The sequence below is a fragment of the Thunnus maccoyii genome, chromosome 13 (assembly GCF_910596095.1).
Source record: "Thunnus maccoyii chromosome 13, fThuMac1.1, whole genome shotgun sequence".
Lineage (NCBI taxonomy): Eukaryota > Metazoa > Chordata > Actinopteri > Scombriformes > Scombridae > Thunnus > Thunnus maccoyii.
Window position 1 is genome coordinate 11,573,886 of NC_056545.1, and position 19,270 is coordinate 11,593,155.

Below are 19,270 nucleotides of genomic sequence, written 5' to 3' on the forward strand. Positions count from 1 at the left end.
ATCCAGCAGTTAGCTGTGGCAGGTGACCATTTCTAATGCTTTACATTCAGCTTGTGCAGGTCCATTAAGTTTCACCAGTAATTTAGCATTATAATGACTGGTTTTAGTGGGAACCATATTGCTATCGCTCCCCTCATCTTCCAGATGGACAGTGAGCAGGCATTGCATGGTATTTATCTACCTACAGGCCTGCCTGCGGGGTTTTAGGCCGGGTTTGTCAATGCATTTTATGTTTGACAAGTGGTTGAAGGAGTGGGTTGGGACCAATAAAACAAGTTATTGATCAGATGATGTTCAAGGTTAACTGTTGGGCTGCAGAAAGGCAACATCAAGAGGGAGTAATTATTTTTGAGTGGCGCATCTGGTGTTCTGGATAATGTTGATTGTGTTGAATTGTGTATGTTTGCATGTAAGTGTATGTGTCTGTGTGTATAATGCAGGTGAGTGTGTGTGTGTGTGTGTGTGTGTGTGTGTGTATTTGTATTTGTGTCTGTGTGTTTGTATTTGTGTGTGTGTGTGTGTGTGTGTTTTCCTGGGATGCAGTCAACGCTCTCCCCAGTGAGGTCTGGTAGGCAAAGCAGCCAGGAATCACAGGTGTGTTTAGCAGCCTGGAAATTTACAATATGGTCATAAGCTTGGAAACTAGAATACAAATAATAGACCAAAATGATGTGAGAAGGTATTTTACCCTGGTTGATATTCTACTGTCAAGCCATTTGTCTGATCTCAGGCGAACATTGAAATACAAGCTTTAGTCTTGTTTAAGAGACCCTATAACTCAGTGCACTGGTGTAGAAAATGTACTCAGCAATCCTAGCTCAGTTTTCATGTTTCTCCTCTGTTGATACTTTCTTTCTGTTCTGCAGCTTTGATGTAACAATCTAAACCCTTCGGCCGTTCCCCAAAAAGACAACTCCAGCTTCATTGTTGCTCCCACAGTCACTGAGCTTGCGCTGTTAAGAAACACTGGTTGTTGTTTTTTTTTTTTGCTCCCTTTGTTGTCTTTGCCTTATTAAACATATAAACCTTGACAAGTACACCACTCTACAGAGCTCTGTTCTGTTGCCACCCAAATCTGTTTTTTTTTTTGTTTTTTTTACCACAAATTGAATAGAGGGGAATATGCTTGGAGAATACTCCTGAGATGATTGCATTCTTATTGATTTTTTTTTTTCGTGCCTTATTCTACCTTTAACAAGCCCAGGAGGTTGTTTTTATGTACTTTTTTACTTTTCATGACTGCCTCCTTGGCATCTCTGTTAACTAGATTCTACTTAAACACCTATTTCTTTCTCCAAGAGTATGGATTTTTAATTACAGTCAAAGAATAATGTTAACTGAATGTTACTGGTGTCGTCTCAAAGATTGCTGGTACTAAATAGGAGATGACAGTCACATTTACATTTGTGTCCCAGACATTTAGATGGTACAACGACAGAATAATCTTAACTGTCTTTCCTAAACTATCACTTTTATAAGTAACCAGCAGTATGTATTGCACTGTAAAGTCACAAAATCCTGGAAACAGATGCAGCAAATATGCTTCTAGATTAAACATATATGATTGAAAAGATGTCTGTCATCCAAAACTGTCACATTACAGTTATTAGCACTAGCAGATTAGGTTTTGAGGCTATTTTTTGAAGAAAAACTATTTGCATCAACTATGTTTATTCAGTCCAAAATGCTACTGCTGTATACTTGCTATTTTTAACAACGTAGTTATTGCATTGTCAGTCTTCAAAATGCTGATGGCTCACCATATGGTTTAGTAAGGTATGTAGTGTTTGTCAGTTGTCTTAAGTTACTGCATGTAAAAATGCTAAAATTAGAATTCTACGCACACTGCAGCCAATGATTATTTTCATCATCAATTAATCTCCTAGATTCTTTTGTTAATCTTTTCTTAGGAATTAATTCAAAAAAGGGAATTGGTGCAAAAAAAAAATGCCAATCATACCTCCAGTGACTGATGTCTTCAGATTACTGGTTTTGTCTGACTATTATCAGCACTAATTAAATTTCTATGCTGATGTCCGTATTACAGTTCACACCAATAATTATAAGGTTTAGTTCAATAAAGCCAAAAAGAGGAAAAGACCCAGTGAATTAGTGAATAATGAACCTGCTCTTGGCCATAGAGCATATTATAGGACAGAGATAACAATATAATGGCTTTAACTCAGCTCTGTACTTTCCTAATGGTGTGTGGTTTCACTGGGTTTTGTTTCCTAATATTTATTACAGTGTCAACATGGTGTAAGAGTGGATGACTTGTACACGTGCCCTTTGTATCTGAATTAGAACCACTGTAATTACACAATAATAAATGTGCAGAAATTTGCCTCGAGGACATTGGCACTGGTGCCGGAGCCAAGATGATTCGCATTAAATCTAAAAGACAACAGTGCATTAACGCTGAAGCAGATAGGTGAGCAGGCTTGTTGAGAGATATCCGTAGCCTTCAGATTTAATATATACGGTCACACAAGGTCAGACCTCCTTTGTGGATACATGTGTAGTATATAAAGCCGCCCTGCGGTGATACATGGACTGCATGTGTGAAATGTAACCTTTTGTAAATGTGAGGGCCGAGATATCTTTGCTAGAATTCATAATATTGGCTTTACCTCGGTTTGTAGAGTTCAGCACAGCCTGCACAAGTACATCCATTCATTAAATAAACCTTTAACATAGTTGAGGGGACTCAATGGCTGCAAGGTAGAGGATGCATGTAGTATTGGAAAGTAATTCAGAATTAGAAAAGAGAAGGACACTGAACATCGAGCAGGGTGATAATTCAGTAATATCAACAATATTATTGACTTCTAGTGGTATTTTATCATGATGATATGTGTGTATTTAGAATTTTTCATAAAATTTAGCTGATCAAATGAAATGATTTCAAGGTGTGTAATCACAAACTTAAATAATATTAAACATATTTGAAGAGATATATCTGATTTAAAGGCTAACTTTAATCAATGAATAAATGATACTTTCATTCAAGTGTCATACACCAAAGGGTGCCCAATCTGCCCATTACAGCCACTTGTAGCTACTCAACAGTGGGTTTATGATATTTTATATGATATCAGTATAATACAGGGCCTTTCAGTTGGTGTGTCTTGTTCTGAGTCTTTCTAGATGAATGGAGAGGATTTGTGCAACTTGTTCAAGGCAGAACACTTAATGGCAGAATTCACAACACATCATGATCAACGTCAACTCACCGCTGCAGCATTATTGGCTGTTACTGCCAGTTTACCACTGTGAAACAAGAGGCCTTATGGTGTGTTCAGACAGTACGCAAAGCAAATTTAAACCTACTCACAAAAAAGACGTGAGCATATGCAAATTTGCCCCAGGAGACATGAACTGAGAGAAATATGCATCCATGTGAGTTGAAAATATTTGAACTTCAGAGCTTCAAAAAAATTGCACACGGGGCTTTATGAATGTACTTCCTGAATGTACAGAAGGAACCGGAGTTCCTGGTGAGTTCTGAGTTCAGTCAGAGGTTGAACTGAACACAAACACACAGGCACGCTCCCACAGACACGGTCGCTGCCTGCCATTGCTAGCTAGCTTACAGCTAATGAACAGTAATGTATTTGGCTGTTAGGGGAGAATAAACACAATTGATCCAGCAGTCAAATTCACGCAAGTAACACAAGGCAAAAATTTGCTTCGTGTTCTGTCTGAACATAGCTTCAGTGTGTGATTATGGTCAAAAACTTCAAAAGTTGTCTTGACTTAGAGGCAGAAACTTTGGGACTGTTGGACACCCTCCAGATCCTGTAGAGACCAGCATGAAAGCAGCAGAACAAAGATAAACAATAATAGTAATGAATTCAAACTGCCCTAAAGCCATAGGCAGTGCTAATAAGAGGCTAGGGGCTAAGCCTCCCCAAAATGACCATGGGAATATTATGCTGAAACCTTTTATGAACTACTTGACTTGCTGATTGTTATTTGGATGCAACAGCTAACAGGTAATTTTGGTGAGAGATAGCAAGAAAGTGAGAGAGACAGCTGAGAGACCAAGTGGGAGAAGCCTCTAGGGACTGATTGTAACGACCAACACAAGCAGCGCTCTGACCGTTTCCTGAATTTGTTTTGCCTGTCTGTGTAATTTGGTGCCAACCGCAGCATGCACGGTGCACAGGTGGGAGGAGAGGAAGAACCAGGTGAGGGGGTTTATTCAGATGAAGCAGTGCAAAGCGAGTTGTTGGTGTTGCTGCGCTGAAAATAAATGTCTCAAGACTTTCTGAAGTAATGTCACTCTGCTGGTACTTCAGTGATTTTATCAACAAGAGCAAACTAAATTCTTTCAGTAAATGCACAGAAATAAAGGAGAAATGCTTAAAATATAAATAAAGTATATTTAATCAAACACTCCCCAGCTAATAGAGGCGTTTATATTGGTATAAAAAATATAAAATTCAATGTAGTTAAAACAGTAAAGTAGTCTGCATTGGTTAATAAATTAATATGATCCACAGCTGCTTTATACAGTATGGAAAGCTTCTCTTTCAGGTCATTAAATCCCTGCAGCCACCTGAAGACAGCAGAACACATATATTAATTAATCTACAGCCTCTATATACTTCAGACTAGTCTGACTAGTAGAACTCATCATTCTGCTTGTTATGCAGGAGACATCGCATTACCCAAGTTCTTTAATCCTGTGCGTCGTGAAACTTCTTTCCAACTTTGTTTGCGGTTTTTCAGCATTTCATGGTTTATTCTTGAAATGCTTTACAATTGCTAATACTGTTGCATCACATTTTGTGATAAGATGTGACAATTTGACTGAAGACTGAAAAAGCATAAGATCAATGCAATCATATAAATAGCATCATCATCATCAAAGTATTTTTTTTATTATCTATTTCTTGAATTAATTGTTAAAAAACAGCAGACTGACTCTTAGCATCTCTAAGCATGATGTCCTGGTGCCGCCTATGCCTAGAGCCCTGTTCCTAAGTCAGCGCACTGGCTTGTTTATTTCACTAAATCTTCATGATTGACTCAGGGTCATCAAGCCAGCAAATAGGGGAAGCAACAGAGGAGTAAAGAAGGAAAACACCAGAAGATGGAGGACATATGAGAAGAAAACAGCAGGGCTTCAGCAGAAAGACAGCAGGATGATAGTGGGAAGCTTTAAAGTGAAGAGAGAGGATAATTTTGTTATCATTAATGTGTCTTATCTTTGCTATCCTAAATTTCTCTACAGTTCAAAATGCTTTTAGAAGTATTTTGCTAGAAAGATCATGTAAAGGTTGCCAATTTCTGGATAGTATTAGATTGATTAATGACATTATTGGACAGATTTAATTAAAAGTTGTAGTCCTTATGAGTGTATGTTGTGTTTCGTTGCCATTGGTCCTATTTTTTGTTGTTTTTTTTTTTATTACTTACAAAAGCACACAGCTGGCGAGCATCTAATTAGGACCAGGCTAGTTTTCTTATGTGCCTGTTCCCTTCCATCTTTCTCCCACATGCAGTCCTTCCCCTCTAAGCTTATTCTCCTTATTTTTCTCTACATTTCTCCTCCACTGTGAGTCTATTTGTTTTCCATGATTCCAGTTAATAGTGGAATTATATGGAGATGCTGGGCTGCACTGGCAGGGCCACTCAGCAGGTCTGACTAATTAATCATGAGAGTGAAGTAGCAGAGACAGAGAGCGAAGAGGAGAATGGTAGTAGGAAGGCGAGGAAGTGTATGATGATGAGGAGGAGAGAAGGTGAAATGAAGGAAGAGGAGAAAGATGACTATCATGCAGAGAAGAAGGGATTCTGAGGATGATGGGGAGGGAAGAGGAGGAGAAAATGGAGGGGAAATGCCAGCAGGAAAAATAGGAGATGAAAAGGAGAGAAAGTGAAAATGGAGGAAGGAAAATGTTGTAATTGGTCAGCTGGTGAGAGACAGAAAAAGAGCAGCCAGGGTCAGATGAAGGTCATCAGGTTTGTACAAAGAAAGTTTGTACAATTCATGTGACTCTTTGACAAAACACATGTAAAATTAATGTTAATATGTGAAATTTTACACCTTGGAAATGTCTGAAAACTAGCTAAGTGTTATATGTGAATTTATCACATGCAAAATAATTAATCACCCATAAAGCACACATCCACACATGGATTTGGTCTTTCCATCAAGTCTTTTCCTTCCTCCATTTCCAAAAAACACACGGCTCTAAGTTTGTAACTAAAACAAATGACACATCTGGACATGTTTAAATCAGAAATGTTTTTTTCATTTATCCAAAGCTATCCAAGGTTATTTTTTCTACTTAATTTATTAATTTCCAGTTGAATTGATTAATCAAGTATTTAACAAAATGTAAAATAATCTCAAATCATTAACTTTTTCTCTCTCCAAATAATGACAAATACCCATGAAAATATAGCAGAGTATGAAGCAAGGCTTTAACAATACTTAAAAAACAACAACAACAAAAAAACACTCAAAGGTTTCAACTTACAATGATAGTAAACTGAGATGGGGTTGTCACTTCAGCACCATACTTACAAAAACTGAAATCACAGTTAAAAGATTTTTTTATAATTTTATACCAGTGCAGGTTATGTAACAGAAATGCAGCTGGTGCAGTAGGTTAAAATATTTGTCGTGCTGTCTCATGCCACACCTTGTATGTACCCAATGAGGCTCTAAAACAACCCTGATGCTGCTGCAGCGTGATGATATTCTTTATGTTGCTGCCCGGCAGCTCCCGTCAGGTTTGATCTTTCATGTTACTCAAGTTTGCCCTTAATCTGCACAAATGATCTTGCTGAGATCACATATCAGTTTTACAAGGGGAGTCTGTTGTTGTCTGACAGCCAAGTAGGTGAGAGACCTCCAGCTAAGCTCTTTACAACAAAGTGACTTTGAACTATAGGTCTTGGAGGTTCCTTCTGCACCCACACAGTAAGATTCCCTCCACCTTCCCCTCTCCTCTGCCCTCTATTGTTTCCCTATCCGTTTTATCTCTACCATATCCTTGTCTTTTCTGCATCCAGCCTTCCTCTCCTTTTGCCCTTTCCCTCTCATCTCCTTTCCTTTCCTTTCCTTTCCTTTCCTTTCCTCCTCCCTGCCCCCTCTCCCCTAGCTCATTTCTGATGCCTCATTACCACTCAATGGACCTTTACAGCTAATTGCCAGTGTGTATAAGGGGCTCTCTGGCACCTTCCAAGTGCCGTCTATTCCTGGGTAATTACCCAGTGTCAGGTAGCTGCAGTAACAGGTAAGGGACGGCTGAGGCTTGGTCGCACTTCTTCCATGCTGCACTGAGAGAGAGAGAGAGATTTTTTTTTTTACTAATGTATGTGATAAGGTTTGTACCAGTTTGTTGTTTAATGAAGTGATCCATGTTTCATGTGATCTATGCTAATTTTGCTTGTTTCTTTAACTAGATGTATTTGCTGTGGAAACTAGATATTTTGATGGCACATAAAGCAAGGAGGGATTATTCCAAACTGTAAACCAATGACATAGTAGATGGAGAGAGACAGGCGGTATCGTTTAAAGAAAATCTGTTTGCATTATGTTTTTGAATAAATAATGTTATGTAAATATTATCAAGGAACTTAAAAAAAAACCTTGCGGGTTTCATTGTCCAGCCTTATCGCACAGTAACTACTTAGATCTTCTTTGTACAAATAACTGTTACTACTTAGAAAATTAGCTTATATCAATCAGAAATAGAAAGTAGCATAATTTACATTTATTTATATTCTGATGTGTCAGATTATTACTTAAATTTGGACAAACAAATTCTGATGTATCTGCTACAGCTTCATCACTCAGCGTTCATGTACATTCAGTCACTCCCACTCAAATATGTCTATCCAACCTATAATCATGTGGCCCGCAGCCAATTAGTTTTTGGTTCTGCATAATTACCTCACACATACTGGCAATGATGTACTCACTTATGTGAAAATATATATACATGTCACAAACACTCACATGCACACATTCCTCACATAGCACCTCACAACTAGTGGTCATCCAGCAGGCTGTTCTGAATACAATAGTGAGAGATGCTCAGAGAGTTGTCATGGCAACTGTGGCTGTCTGTTTAATCTCTGAATTGTTTATTTAGTGCAACACTTAGCCGATGCTGCTAATTCCCTGGAGGAGAGGAGAGAAGAGAAGAGAAGAGAAGAGGAGAGGAAAGGAGAGGAGAGGAGAGTAGAGGAGAGGAACATAAAGCCAAAGAGGGAGGGAGAGGACATACAGAACAGTGACAGTAAAGAAGAGGTACTCTTGGTATGATCTACAATTAAGGATGAGGGATGCGTGGTGTGAGATATAGGACTATATTATCCCTGAGCGCAAACACTGCAGTCAGGTGGACATCTTAAGTATACACTGGAGAAAACATAAGGAGAGAAGAGCAGACAGAAAAAAAACATCAAATGAGAAACATGGAGGCACCTTCGGACTGTGCTTGTTGAGGGCCTCAATATAAAGAGAAGCAATCTTTTGCTGTGCGCATCTAAATGAAAAGACATGAGCCCTGTCCTTTAAGGATATGTAGAGACAGCTGGCCATCATTTTATTTTATGGTATAACAAATACACTTAATGTGCATAGCATCTGAAGTACTATGAAGCACTCGCCAGTGAAACCGTCGACTGAGACGTCCGTGCTTTGTAAACAAATGCCAGTCTAGACATATGTACTGTTTGTGCAGCGGTGTGATAGAAACAGTGAGTGTATATCTCTGAGTGAAATCACAAAAAAACATAGTGGAAAGGTTGACTTTGCTGCAGTAATGTTGGTTTGTTTATCAGAGTAATTGGCTAACCTGGAAATTAAATTATATCCTTGTCCCTATAATCTTACTTATAATGATTTACTTGTTTACAGTCACCTTCTCTGGTGTTGCAACCCACTCGCCAAAGACACAATTAATAATGTACAATCCTGCAAAACCCCAGATTGTGGAGCTTCCAGGGGGCAGAGGTTTCTAATACTTTGGCCATGTAATCACAATGATGGGGACCTTTGCTGCATGTCTCATTTCCTGTGACCTCCATACTGCCAGCCTTTTAAATAAAGCCAAAGGTCTCCCAAAAATACTTTAAAGGAATAGTTCAACATTTTGAGAAATATGCATATTCGCTTTCTTTCCAAGGGTTAAATGATCAAAAACACTCGCATGCCTAGGCATAAGGTAAAGAGCTGGAGCCAGGAGGCAGTTAGCTTAGCTTAGCATAAAGACTGGAAGCAGTAGTAAACAGCTAGTCTGGCTCTCTACATAGTTCAAAAATACACCTGCCAGCAGCTCTAAAGCTCACCATTAAACATGTTGTTTAACCTGTGGACAAACAGAAATATGAAAATGAATTTTACATGTCAGTTTTTTACATCTAATCCCCTCCAGACGTGAAAGACTTTCTCATCTAACTCTCTGCAAGAAAGCAAATAAGTATATAATTTTTAAAATGTCTAACTATTCCTCAACATATTAATTAATTTTTACAATATCTGGGAAATAAAGCATGGTTACAGTTAGGTTAAATAAAGCACTTGGTAAGGTTTGTGAAAGATCATCATCAACATTGAAGTCAACCAGAGTTTGCTGTCTGTAAGATGATAGGATGTAAAAAATGTATGCACCCCAACTATCCACTGCACTGTAAGAATGTCACTAAACTGAACAGAAGAGTTGGATGAATCAAATACTACATATGAATCCATTATTGACATAGAGAGACTAGGCTGGGTATTTAATATATTTAGTAAAGGAAAAACTGCCTGAGAATGACAACTGGCCAAATTGTGGTTTGCTTTCGCATCATTTTGTGATGGGTTTTCCCAGCGAGCGTCTGCTGGCTGTCAGATGTTAAAATTTTCTTGTTGGTTTTGATTATGTTTTCAAGAACTGAAGGAGTGAACACTCCAGAGTGTATGTATATGTATGTATCTCATGTGTAATGAGATACATACAAATACAAATCTCTAGTTCATGCCCTGAATTATTTACATGATTCAGCTGATGGTTGATTAGTGGAGAGATTGTATGTTAGCTGGCAGTGATTTAAAGTCTTACTCAGTAACACCAAACCCCTGGTCTCTCAGTTAGGGGACAGTATCTCAAACCATACTACTAGGTAGAGCAGGTCATCCGCTAACCGCAGGGTTAGCGGTTAAATCCCCGGCACTTCCTGTCCACATGTCGAAGTGTCCTTGAGCAAGACACTGAACCCCTAGTTACTCCTGATGGTCAGGCCAATGCATTGCATGGCAGCTCCTCCACCATCGGTTTGTGAGTGTGTGCGTGTGAATGGGTGAATGAGAGGCAAAAACTGTAAATGGTAAAGCGCATTGCCCATTAAGGTAGAAAAGCGCTATATAAATGCAGTCCATTTACCATTTATCCTTCTGCTAAAATACATGCACTTGTTTGTGCTGGAGCTGATATGGATCTGTGAATTAAAGAGCAGCTCTCTGTCCCACTGGCCAATTTCAAAGAAATTGAAGGTGCTGATTACCCTGAAAATACACCCTATTATATAAACAACACCTAATCTTTAGAAGAAATAAAACATGGCTTTTATGTGTGGCTTTTAATACACCCTATATTTTGTAATTTCTATTTTTCTTATTTCTGTGGTAACATGGCCAAACTTTGATAAAGTCACAATACATAAACATTGTATGTTCTCCAGGCAAAATTTGTTGTCTTGCTCTTACTACCAGTGTGTTTGGTCTCTCCACCCAGACATAAAATCTCCAGATGGATGTTTCAAATTCAGACATGTTCACCAAGGGATATTGAAACAAATTTTAGGAAATATAGTAAATTAATAAATGAAGTAGATGAGGCAAGTTGAAGGAAAGTCAGTACACCAAAGGTCTAAATTACACCACGAAGTGTGTCTTCAGTGTATTTGACATCACAGAAGTATGATGTATAAAACTGTAAGAGTTGCGGACAATCTTTCCCTAAAAAGTGTACTAATTAAATAACACGTTCAGTTGGGCTCACCATTGTATTACTTGCGCAATGAGGGTACATTGATTGCCACAGATTGGGTCTTAATGTATCCCATAATTTATTTTTAGCCAATATGTAGTCACCAATAGGATATTTGACTATTTCAAGTATATATTGATATACTTTCCAAAATTCTTTTTTAGCTTATTATTTTGTAGTTGTAAAGGCTTAATCTAAATCAAGCATCTAAATTGGGACAATCTCAGCTGGATGTCTTTGTTAAGAAAGAACAAAGAGAGGAGTTAGACTAATGTCTGCTTTGGTTATGTTAAACACAGCGTACAAACAATGGAGAACAAATTGCACTTGTAATTCATTCGTCTCTACAACTCACACTAATCAAGTAATCAGGGCCTTCTAAGTGTAGATCATGTTGTAATGGAGTGAAATACACTTTACGGTGCATCTGGAACATCATATAAGAATCATTAAGACATGACTTCTCATAGGTGACACACCAACTGTTCTACAAGGCATCCAATATCTCTCATAATTACACATGCTGAATAATCCCATCCAACCCTGCTTCTCCATTTCCCTCCTCTATCTATCCATCCTTCTTTCATTTCCAGCACTTTAATTTCATCTTTACATCTCTAATTAGCCGTAGAGGTGTAAATCCATGCTTCGCAGGGACTCAAGGGGCTTTGCTTTGACCTATTACCCTTTCTCTCATTTCTTTTCTGGTCCAGCCATCTCTTCACAGCTTTCTTATTTCTATTTTTTCCCCTTTCTCTTTCCTTTGCAACCAATGGGTCCCGAGGGCGGCAAGTGTGTTCCAACGCGCCATAATTCACAGGCAGCAGCCCCCAGGCTGTTAGTGGCGCAGCATGTGGTCTGCTTTTATCTCTCTCCTCTTAACTCCCTCTCTGGCGAGGAAATAATTCATTATCATGCCTCCATTGATTTGTTCTTTCTCTTGAACAATCCCCCCTTTCTCTTTCTCTGTTTCTTATTTTAACAAGTGTGTGTCCATATGGATGTCGGTCTGCCTCTTCGTTTGTGTGTGCTTGCATGGGAGGTGATACTCTTCCTTCCCTTCTCTCTTCTCATCTCCTCAACGAAATCCCCTACAGCATCTACCTTCTTCAGCTTTGAAAATATTCTCTCAGAACAAAGGAGATAAACAGCAAAAAAGGAGGAGGAAAAAAAGGAATATGGTAGCAGATTCAGAGAACACAAAACAATCTTAACAAGGTTAGAGTACAACCACATAATCCGTCATGGCTGGATAACCTCAGCTTTTGGGTACTCTGCTATTACAACATTTCTGTGTCAGAAAAGAAGAAATATTTCCCATAGATGCACTCAGAGGGAGTGTTTTTTTCTTCGGGAAAACATCTGCTCTGTGTAAATCAGCAGCGAGTTGGTCCAGATGGCTTTGTTATAGTGATAAGGTTATGTTTTAATAAAAGAGTTGTTTTCTCCTCTGTTTGTATGGTGGAACTGAACAGAGGCCAGCGCTGACGTCATTAAGCTGAACTCGATAAACATGACAACAAACACTCAGATCTTGTAAAGGGATACAAGAGAGTGGAACTGGGTAAGGGAGGGAAAAAAACAAGACTACAAATGAGTAGATATGTTGGCTTCCAGCTGAAATACTTATTTTTCAAATAGCCAAATCGCACACATCCAAAACCCAAACATACACCTTAGTGGCTGTTCATTTTAGTTCTTCCATATTCAAACGGGTGAAACTGTGTTTTGATCAGAGTAAGGACTACAAATCCAGAGAAGCAGCAAAAAGATACAAATGTTTACCTATTGATGCAGCCGGTTTAGATGTGTTTACCAGGAAGAAAGGAGAGAAAAGGATTTGGGAGGAGGCCAAAAGTGGCGAGAAAGGAAAAGGACAGAGAGATGGAGAGGAGGATTTAGAGGAGCAGGTGATGCATAATTACATTTTTCCACAAGTTTTTCAAGGTCTAGGGGAGCACAGAGGTGGGGCGAGGCAGCAGCAGGGTAAGAAGCAATCAGTCACTATGAGGAGGAGAGAAAAGAAGAGAAAACAAGAGTAGCTAATACACAATTACATGTTTACATGAGTATGCGGCAGCAGTAAAAACTGGAGAAAGATGGTAAAGGAATGAGATTAGAGATGATTTAAGGAAAATGGGAGAAGGGCAAAGGAAGGTAAAAGTGAGGATGAAGAGAGGAGTGGGTAAAGGCTTGGTGACTAACAGTAGAAGAGTGTGGCACCATTGGTTTGTTTGCAGTTGTGAATTAGCGTAACTTTGTAAATGTCTGTTTATAAGAGGTGTGGAGTTGAGTCACAAGACTTGGACTTCGCCACTCCAGAAATCTCACAGTCTCACAGTTAAATTTTACCTCATATTGGATGTTTTGAGTTGATTAACTTCTGAATCAGCTTGTAGTTTGGGAAAAACAAAGTGTGCTGAGTAAATAGGGGACAGATGTTATTCCAATATGTTAGGTATCTATTTGAACATCATTTCATATCTTCTTCTGCTCATCTAATTTTCAGATTTTAATGAGTTGAAAACTTACGCTGCCATTTAAAAGTGTAGTGCTTCTGCCTTCTCAGCCAGTGGAGAGATGTATGGATCTCGTTGAAATCTTTGGGTTTTAGTTAGTTTTAACTTTTCTTAAAAGACTCAAAATTTGATTCAAAACTAGACTCAGATTTGATAAAAGGATATCAATCCCCAACCCCAGTGAGAAATAATATACAAAGGCACGGATGATCGCTTTGCTTTTAGTTACAAAATGCAAAAGTTATTAATACAAATTTAAATAACATTTGTTATTTCTAAAATACACTTAACTGTATGGCATAACAAGTAGGGGTTGGGTACCGCTCACATTTAAACCAATACCGCTACCGGTACCTGGAATTCAGTAGTGGTACCCAACAGTACCTCTGTAATAACAAAGTAATACTAAAGGACAGTAATAGTACTTTGTTATTACAGAGAGACTAAACATATGATCTCATCCATATGTTTACCTATGGTCTCTGTTATAACAAAGTAATAGGCTATGTACTTTGTTATTACAGAGTAGGATTAGCATGCTAGGCTAACAGTTCATCACGTCTTTCAGAGCACACAAACACAATAAACACACCTGTCACCTGTCCAGCACAGTGCTGTTAAACCGGAGAATCCACAGCTACACCTTATTTTTATAAAGTCTATGGGCTACACACGGGACAGCTTTACTAACATTGCTAGCCATGCTAACTAGCTGCTAGCTGCCATGCAGGCTGCTAAAATGCACCTGATGCGTCTCTTTGGTGGTGCTGTCAGTGTCAGAGCCTCTGTGTGAGAAGCTTTGGTCTGTAAATGTGTGTTTTTAATATTTATTGCGTGGCTGCACTTGGTCCCACTGGCAGTGAGCAGTGTTCACTCTCAGTCCCGCAAGGTACCGAGATGATTGAATTGATACTCAGTAGTACCAACGTAATTTGGTTGGTACCCTTAAAAGTACTGAGTTTGGTTTATTTTGATTACTAAGAGTCCAGATGAAAAAATGGCAGCCAATAATTGGTAATAACACCTGTGATGCACTGCATACATACAACCACATAAATTGTAGCTAAAGAAATCCTAAAAAACAGCCGTGCTTACTGTATGTCACTGTTCTCTGTTGATCAGGTGAAATTAGAAAATAAAGTTAAAAAAAAGGCAGTATGACACACAAATCATCAGCTATGTACCAGCATCCAGTGCTTTTTCATCATAAAGGTTCAAACTATTTAGAAAATGGCAGTTTCATACAATGTTGTTTTGGGCAAAGAAATTAAAGATATTTAATTTACAGCAGGATTCAATAATGGTGTAATTACAGTAATGTCAACAGCAACAACAACGGCAGACAGTAAAGGACAAACAACACTACATTCAACAAGACTGCAGACATTCTCACTGACATTACTTAAGCATATCACCTTTGTTATTTAGACAGATGAGTTGAGAAGTGCTGTATATATAATCCTTTGTGAGTGAGTTGAAGGTGATTTGATGGAAAAACAAATTGAATTAAACCTGACAGATTTGTTTATTGTTTTAGAAATAAGTTTCGATTAGTTTTCTCACAGTTTTCATACAGTGAGCCTGAGTCTGTTAGAAAGAATTAACATTTCTCCAGAGTAAGCACTCGCACTGGCAGCCAATATCATTTAGTGGCTTTCAAAAAACATTCCACAGCCAGAGTTTTTTGTTAAATAGACCTTCAAAGTGCAGCTTTTACAGCTTCACAAAGCTGAAAGACAAACATTTTGAAGTGTGTATGAGGAAGAGAGAAGGTAATGATAGAGGAGCAGGTAATCCCGAATCTCCAAAGTCTTTATTCTCAGGAGTGCAGTCTGATTCTCCGGCTCGGCTCAATGTTGTATGCTCCCAGCAGAGTGTTAGTACACAGTATCACCTGTGGCAACAAGCTCCTATTGAACCCATACAACATGCACTGAGCTGGCTTGAGGGTTAAAGCTCAGAGGCTTTTTTGTACCAAGATGATGCAGTGTTATGTTGGATTTTTTTTTTTTTTTTCTTTTTGGTGTGCCAGGCTAAATCCCAGTTACAAGCATGTGATGTTGGACTACACATCAGAAATCAAGAAAGTAATGCAGTAGCTTTGATGACATTTGATGCCTCCTATGCCATAGAACACAAGATGAAATTCAGGATTGCAGTGGTCTGTAGACTAGACTGGTTTAGAGGCAGAGAGACGACCTTAATCAGCTGCCAGTCTATGACTGTGCTGAAACCACATATCTATTGTTTTAACCAACGATTATTTCCTCGATTAATTGAGTCTAAAAAATGTCAGAAAATGATGAAAACTGTGGATCAACGTTTCCCAAAGTCCAAGATGCAACCTAAAATGTTTTGTTTAGTCCCAACCAACAGTCCACAGCCCAAACATGTTAAGTTTACTATCATATAGGACTGAGTCAGCCATGGCGGAACTTATTGTATGTTTTCATGTACTGTTTACATGCACAGTTCGCTGCTCACACCTGCATTGTTAAGAGTGACAGCCAGTGTGTGATGAACATTATCTTCTGTAAACATATAGGTCGCTTGTTACTTGAGGTCAGACCCTTATGGAGGGCCCTGGTTGGTGATCAAAGCCAGGTCTTCCTTGCTTTGAGCAGACCCTCCAGCCTATGTGCTGCCCACATATAGTTTAATCATTAAGCATGCAAGACTTTAGTCTGAAACTTTCATAATCACTTTCAAAACTCCTGACATGCTTGGAGGATTCATAACAATTTAGTTGTGTGGTGTAGACAAACTTTATTCTCCCATAATTCATTGCAAAATACAGAGAGAGAGAGAAAGACACACACACACACACACACAGAGGGAGTACTCCAGGGGAAAATACAGAGCAATTAATCAACATCATCAACTCTTCAGCGGCTTTTTAAAAACCCTGTTAGTGGTTATAATGGCGCAATATTACAATGTCTGTTTAGTTCGCTTTTCTATTAATTAACCAGCCCACAATTTTAGCAAGGTGTAAAAGAAAGAATATATTTTACACAGGTCAATTAATAATGGGTGAGTAGGGCAAGACTCAGCACAACACACACACACACACACACACAAACAACTGATCATATATCGTTCTTCATTAAAATAAAAACGTCTATTCAAAAAGAAGTATTTGGGATTTGACTATGAAGCACCTCTGATCCTCTTCTTAGTTCAGTCCATTGACAGAAAAACAAATCAAGAACTGTTCTCTTTGAATTTAATGTTTTTGTAAGCCTGATAGTCACAATTCTGGCTGACATTTTTAATTCCCAAAATAAATAAATAAGTAAAACACATTTATGTAGCTATGCTAAAATGAAATGGCTTGGATTCCTGGAACTTAGTGAAATGTGCAGCAATCATCTTGATGGTAAGTGAGATAAATCAACCAACATTCCTCTACATTAAACCACAAATGTCCGTTCATAATTCTACAAAGCCAAGACCTTGTCACTGGATAATAAAGAATACCAAAGCCTGAGCCAAAGAGATGATTTTTTTTTTTCTCCCATTAGTATTTATATAAGAGATACACTCTGAAGGGCATTTTCTCCAAGACAAAGTTGTTGTCCTGTGTAGATTTTTTTTTCACAGGCTCTTCATTCTGTGGTATTTAACTGATCAGGGTTTGGTTCATGCTCAAGGGTTTGGATTATATTCATCTTTACATATAACATCTTTGTTACACTTCTAATAGCTGTTTAAAGGGACAAACCACTGATTAAACATGCACTACTCAACCTGTGAACATTTGCCGACTTGAGTATCTCAGTTTGGGCTTGAAGACTACAAATTTATAACAGAAAGCTTGTTTTACAAACTAGATGCAAATTTGTGGGCGTGGGACAGGTTGGGTCTAACAAAGATGCTATTGAGTTGCAATACGGGAGGTGAAGGATCCGGCGTTTTGGAGCTCTAGCCATGTTAGGAATTTGAGGTCAAGATATATCAGCCTCTGCTGCATAATCTGAAGTTTAAAAAATCCAATATGGCATCATTGCTACCAGCGGCTACATCCAGAGTTAGAAAAGGCATACATCACAGTGTAAACAGTATGACGGTTGACACATTTAATATTGTCTCATTGTATATATCATTATATTGCCCAGCCTTTTGGGTTGGTTGCAGAGGTGTCCACATCAGAGATCACCCAGTGTTTTGGAAGTTAATATTTATAACCAAAGTGTATTAAAGTAGTTTTATCAGTTTATGCCAACTTTTTGAACAAATTTCTTCCTTCAACTGCTAGAGGCTAAATATCAGTGTGCTTCTCTCAAAGACGCTTCTGTGTAGCGACTGCATTGAAACTGACACACACATTATGGATTTTTACATTAAACTCACACTAAGTAGGTGTGACCATTAAACAACAACAAACACCTTTTTTCAAAACTTAAACCATTGTTATTTAGATTATGATAATTATAATAATAATAATAATTATATTATGTGTTTGGTCGCGTGTGTCCGTGTGTGTGCGTGTATTTGTCCACAGTTAATTTCACATACTACCGGACCCATCGGCCTAATATTTTTTGTGCATATTTATGACTGTATGTTCAAGGACCTCTCGTGGTTGCAGAGTTTCACAGTTGTTGAAAAACCTATTTTATAACACATTTTTATACCGCCATTGACTGCTTACTCCTCACTCCTCTCAACCGACCAGAAGGGGCCACAAGTGATTAACAACTGCAGCAAAAAGCATTTCCAGCCAACGGCTAGGCTAAAAACAAGTCTGTTGCAGGCCACATTTTCACCTTTGTCGTGGCTCAGAAACTGACATCCATAGAAAAGTTTGGTTTTATCTTGAACCAGAGCATCTGCAGATTAATTCCATACATGATATGTTATGATCCACTAAAGTTAGGAATGATACAAGATGAATAAATCACACGAAGGGCTCGGCTCCGTCCATGGTGAACCATAAATGGCAGCAAAATGCAGCAGAAACTCTCACACTGAGCTGAAATTAAACGAGTGCACATAAATTTGGTAAATAACATAAATAAAGACAGTCTCTTCTGTGTTTTGCTCTCATTTATGGTCACTGGAAGCTCGCTGCTTCTCTCCTCTTCTCTGCTCTTTCTCAGCGCGGGCGGGGCTATGCCCTCCTTTTGTATGCAGCGCAGCAGAGTAGAGACAGACAGCGGTGGAGAGTTTGAGAGTTGATGACAACCAAACTCGTTATGTTACTGTAAGTGCAATAAAAGCTTCTCGAGTAAAAAGCCAAGAAGAGTAATTTATCAATGTAATCTGCACAAAAGGTGGACAGACTCCAAATGATGAAAAATATTGCTGTAAAGAGTGATTTGCGTAGGAAATAAACAATAGAGCACAATATGAAACGATAGACGTTTTTCTTTCGACAATATATATCGTGGTATCGCACAGCCCTAATCCCAAGCCAAAGAGGCACCCTAATATGCTTCAATTTTAATCAGTACACCAGTTGTGCGATAGGTTGTACAGCAGCAATCCCCCAAACTTACTTTTGCACTTCAAGTCTTTTTTCTTCTGAGGTACACACATAATTACATTGATTTTGTACTGGGATGTCAGTACTGCCGTAACACTTCTAGTGCACTGCAGTACTGTGGCTGAAGGAATAATGATGTTTTGTATAATGTCTGACGCTGAGGTCTGAGGAAGTCCCACAGTGTACACTGTACGAAAAATATAGTATGTTATTAGAATTTGTGAAGTAACCTCAAAGGGGTTGTTCAGTAATTCAGCAGCAATTTC

The 19,270-nt window shown here is 38.5% G+C and overlaps 1 protein-coding gene across 3 annotated transcripts in view; it reads left to right on the forward strand.

Moving 5' to 3' along the window:
* The window catches only part of fstl4 (follistatin-like 4), a 221,111-nt gene that overhangs the window by 150,869 nt on the left and 50,972 nt on the right, over window positions 1-19,270 (forward strand). The window lies entirely within an intron of this gene.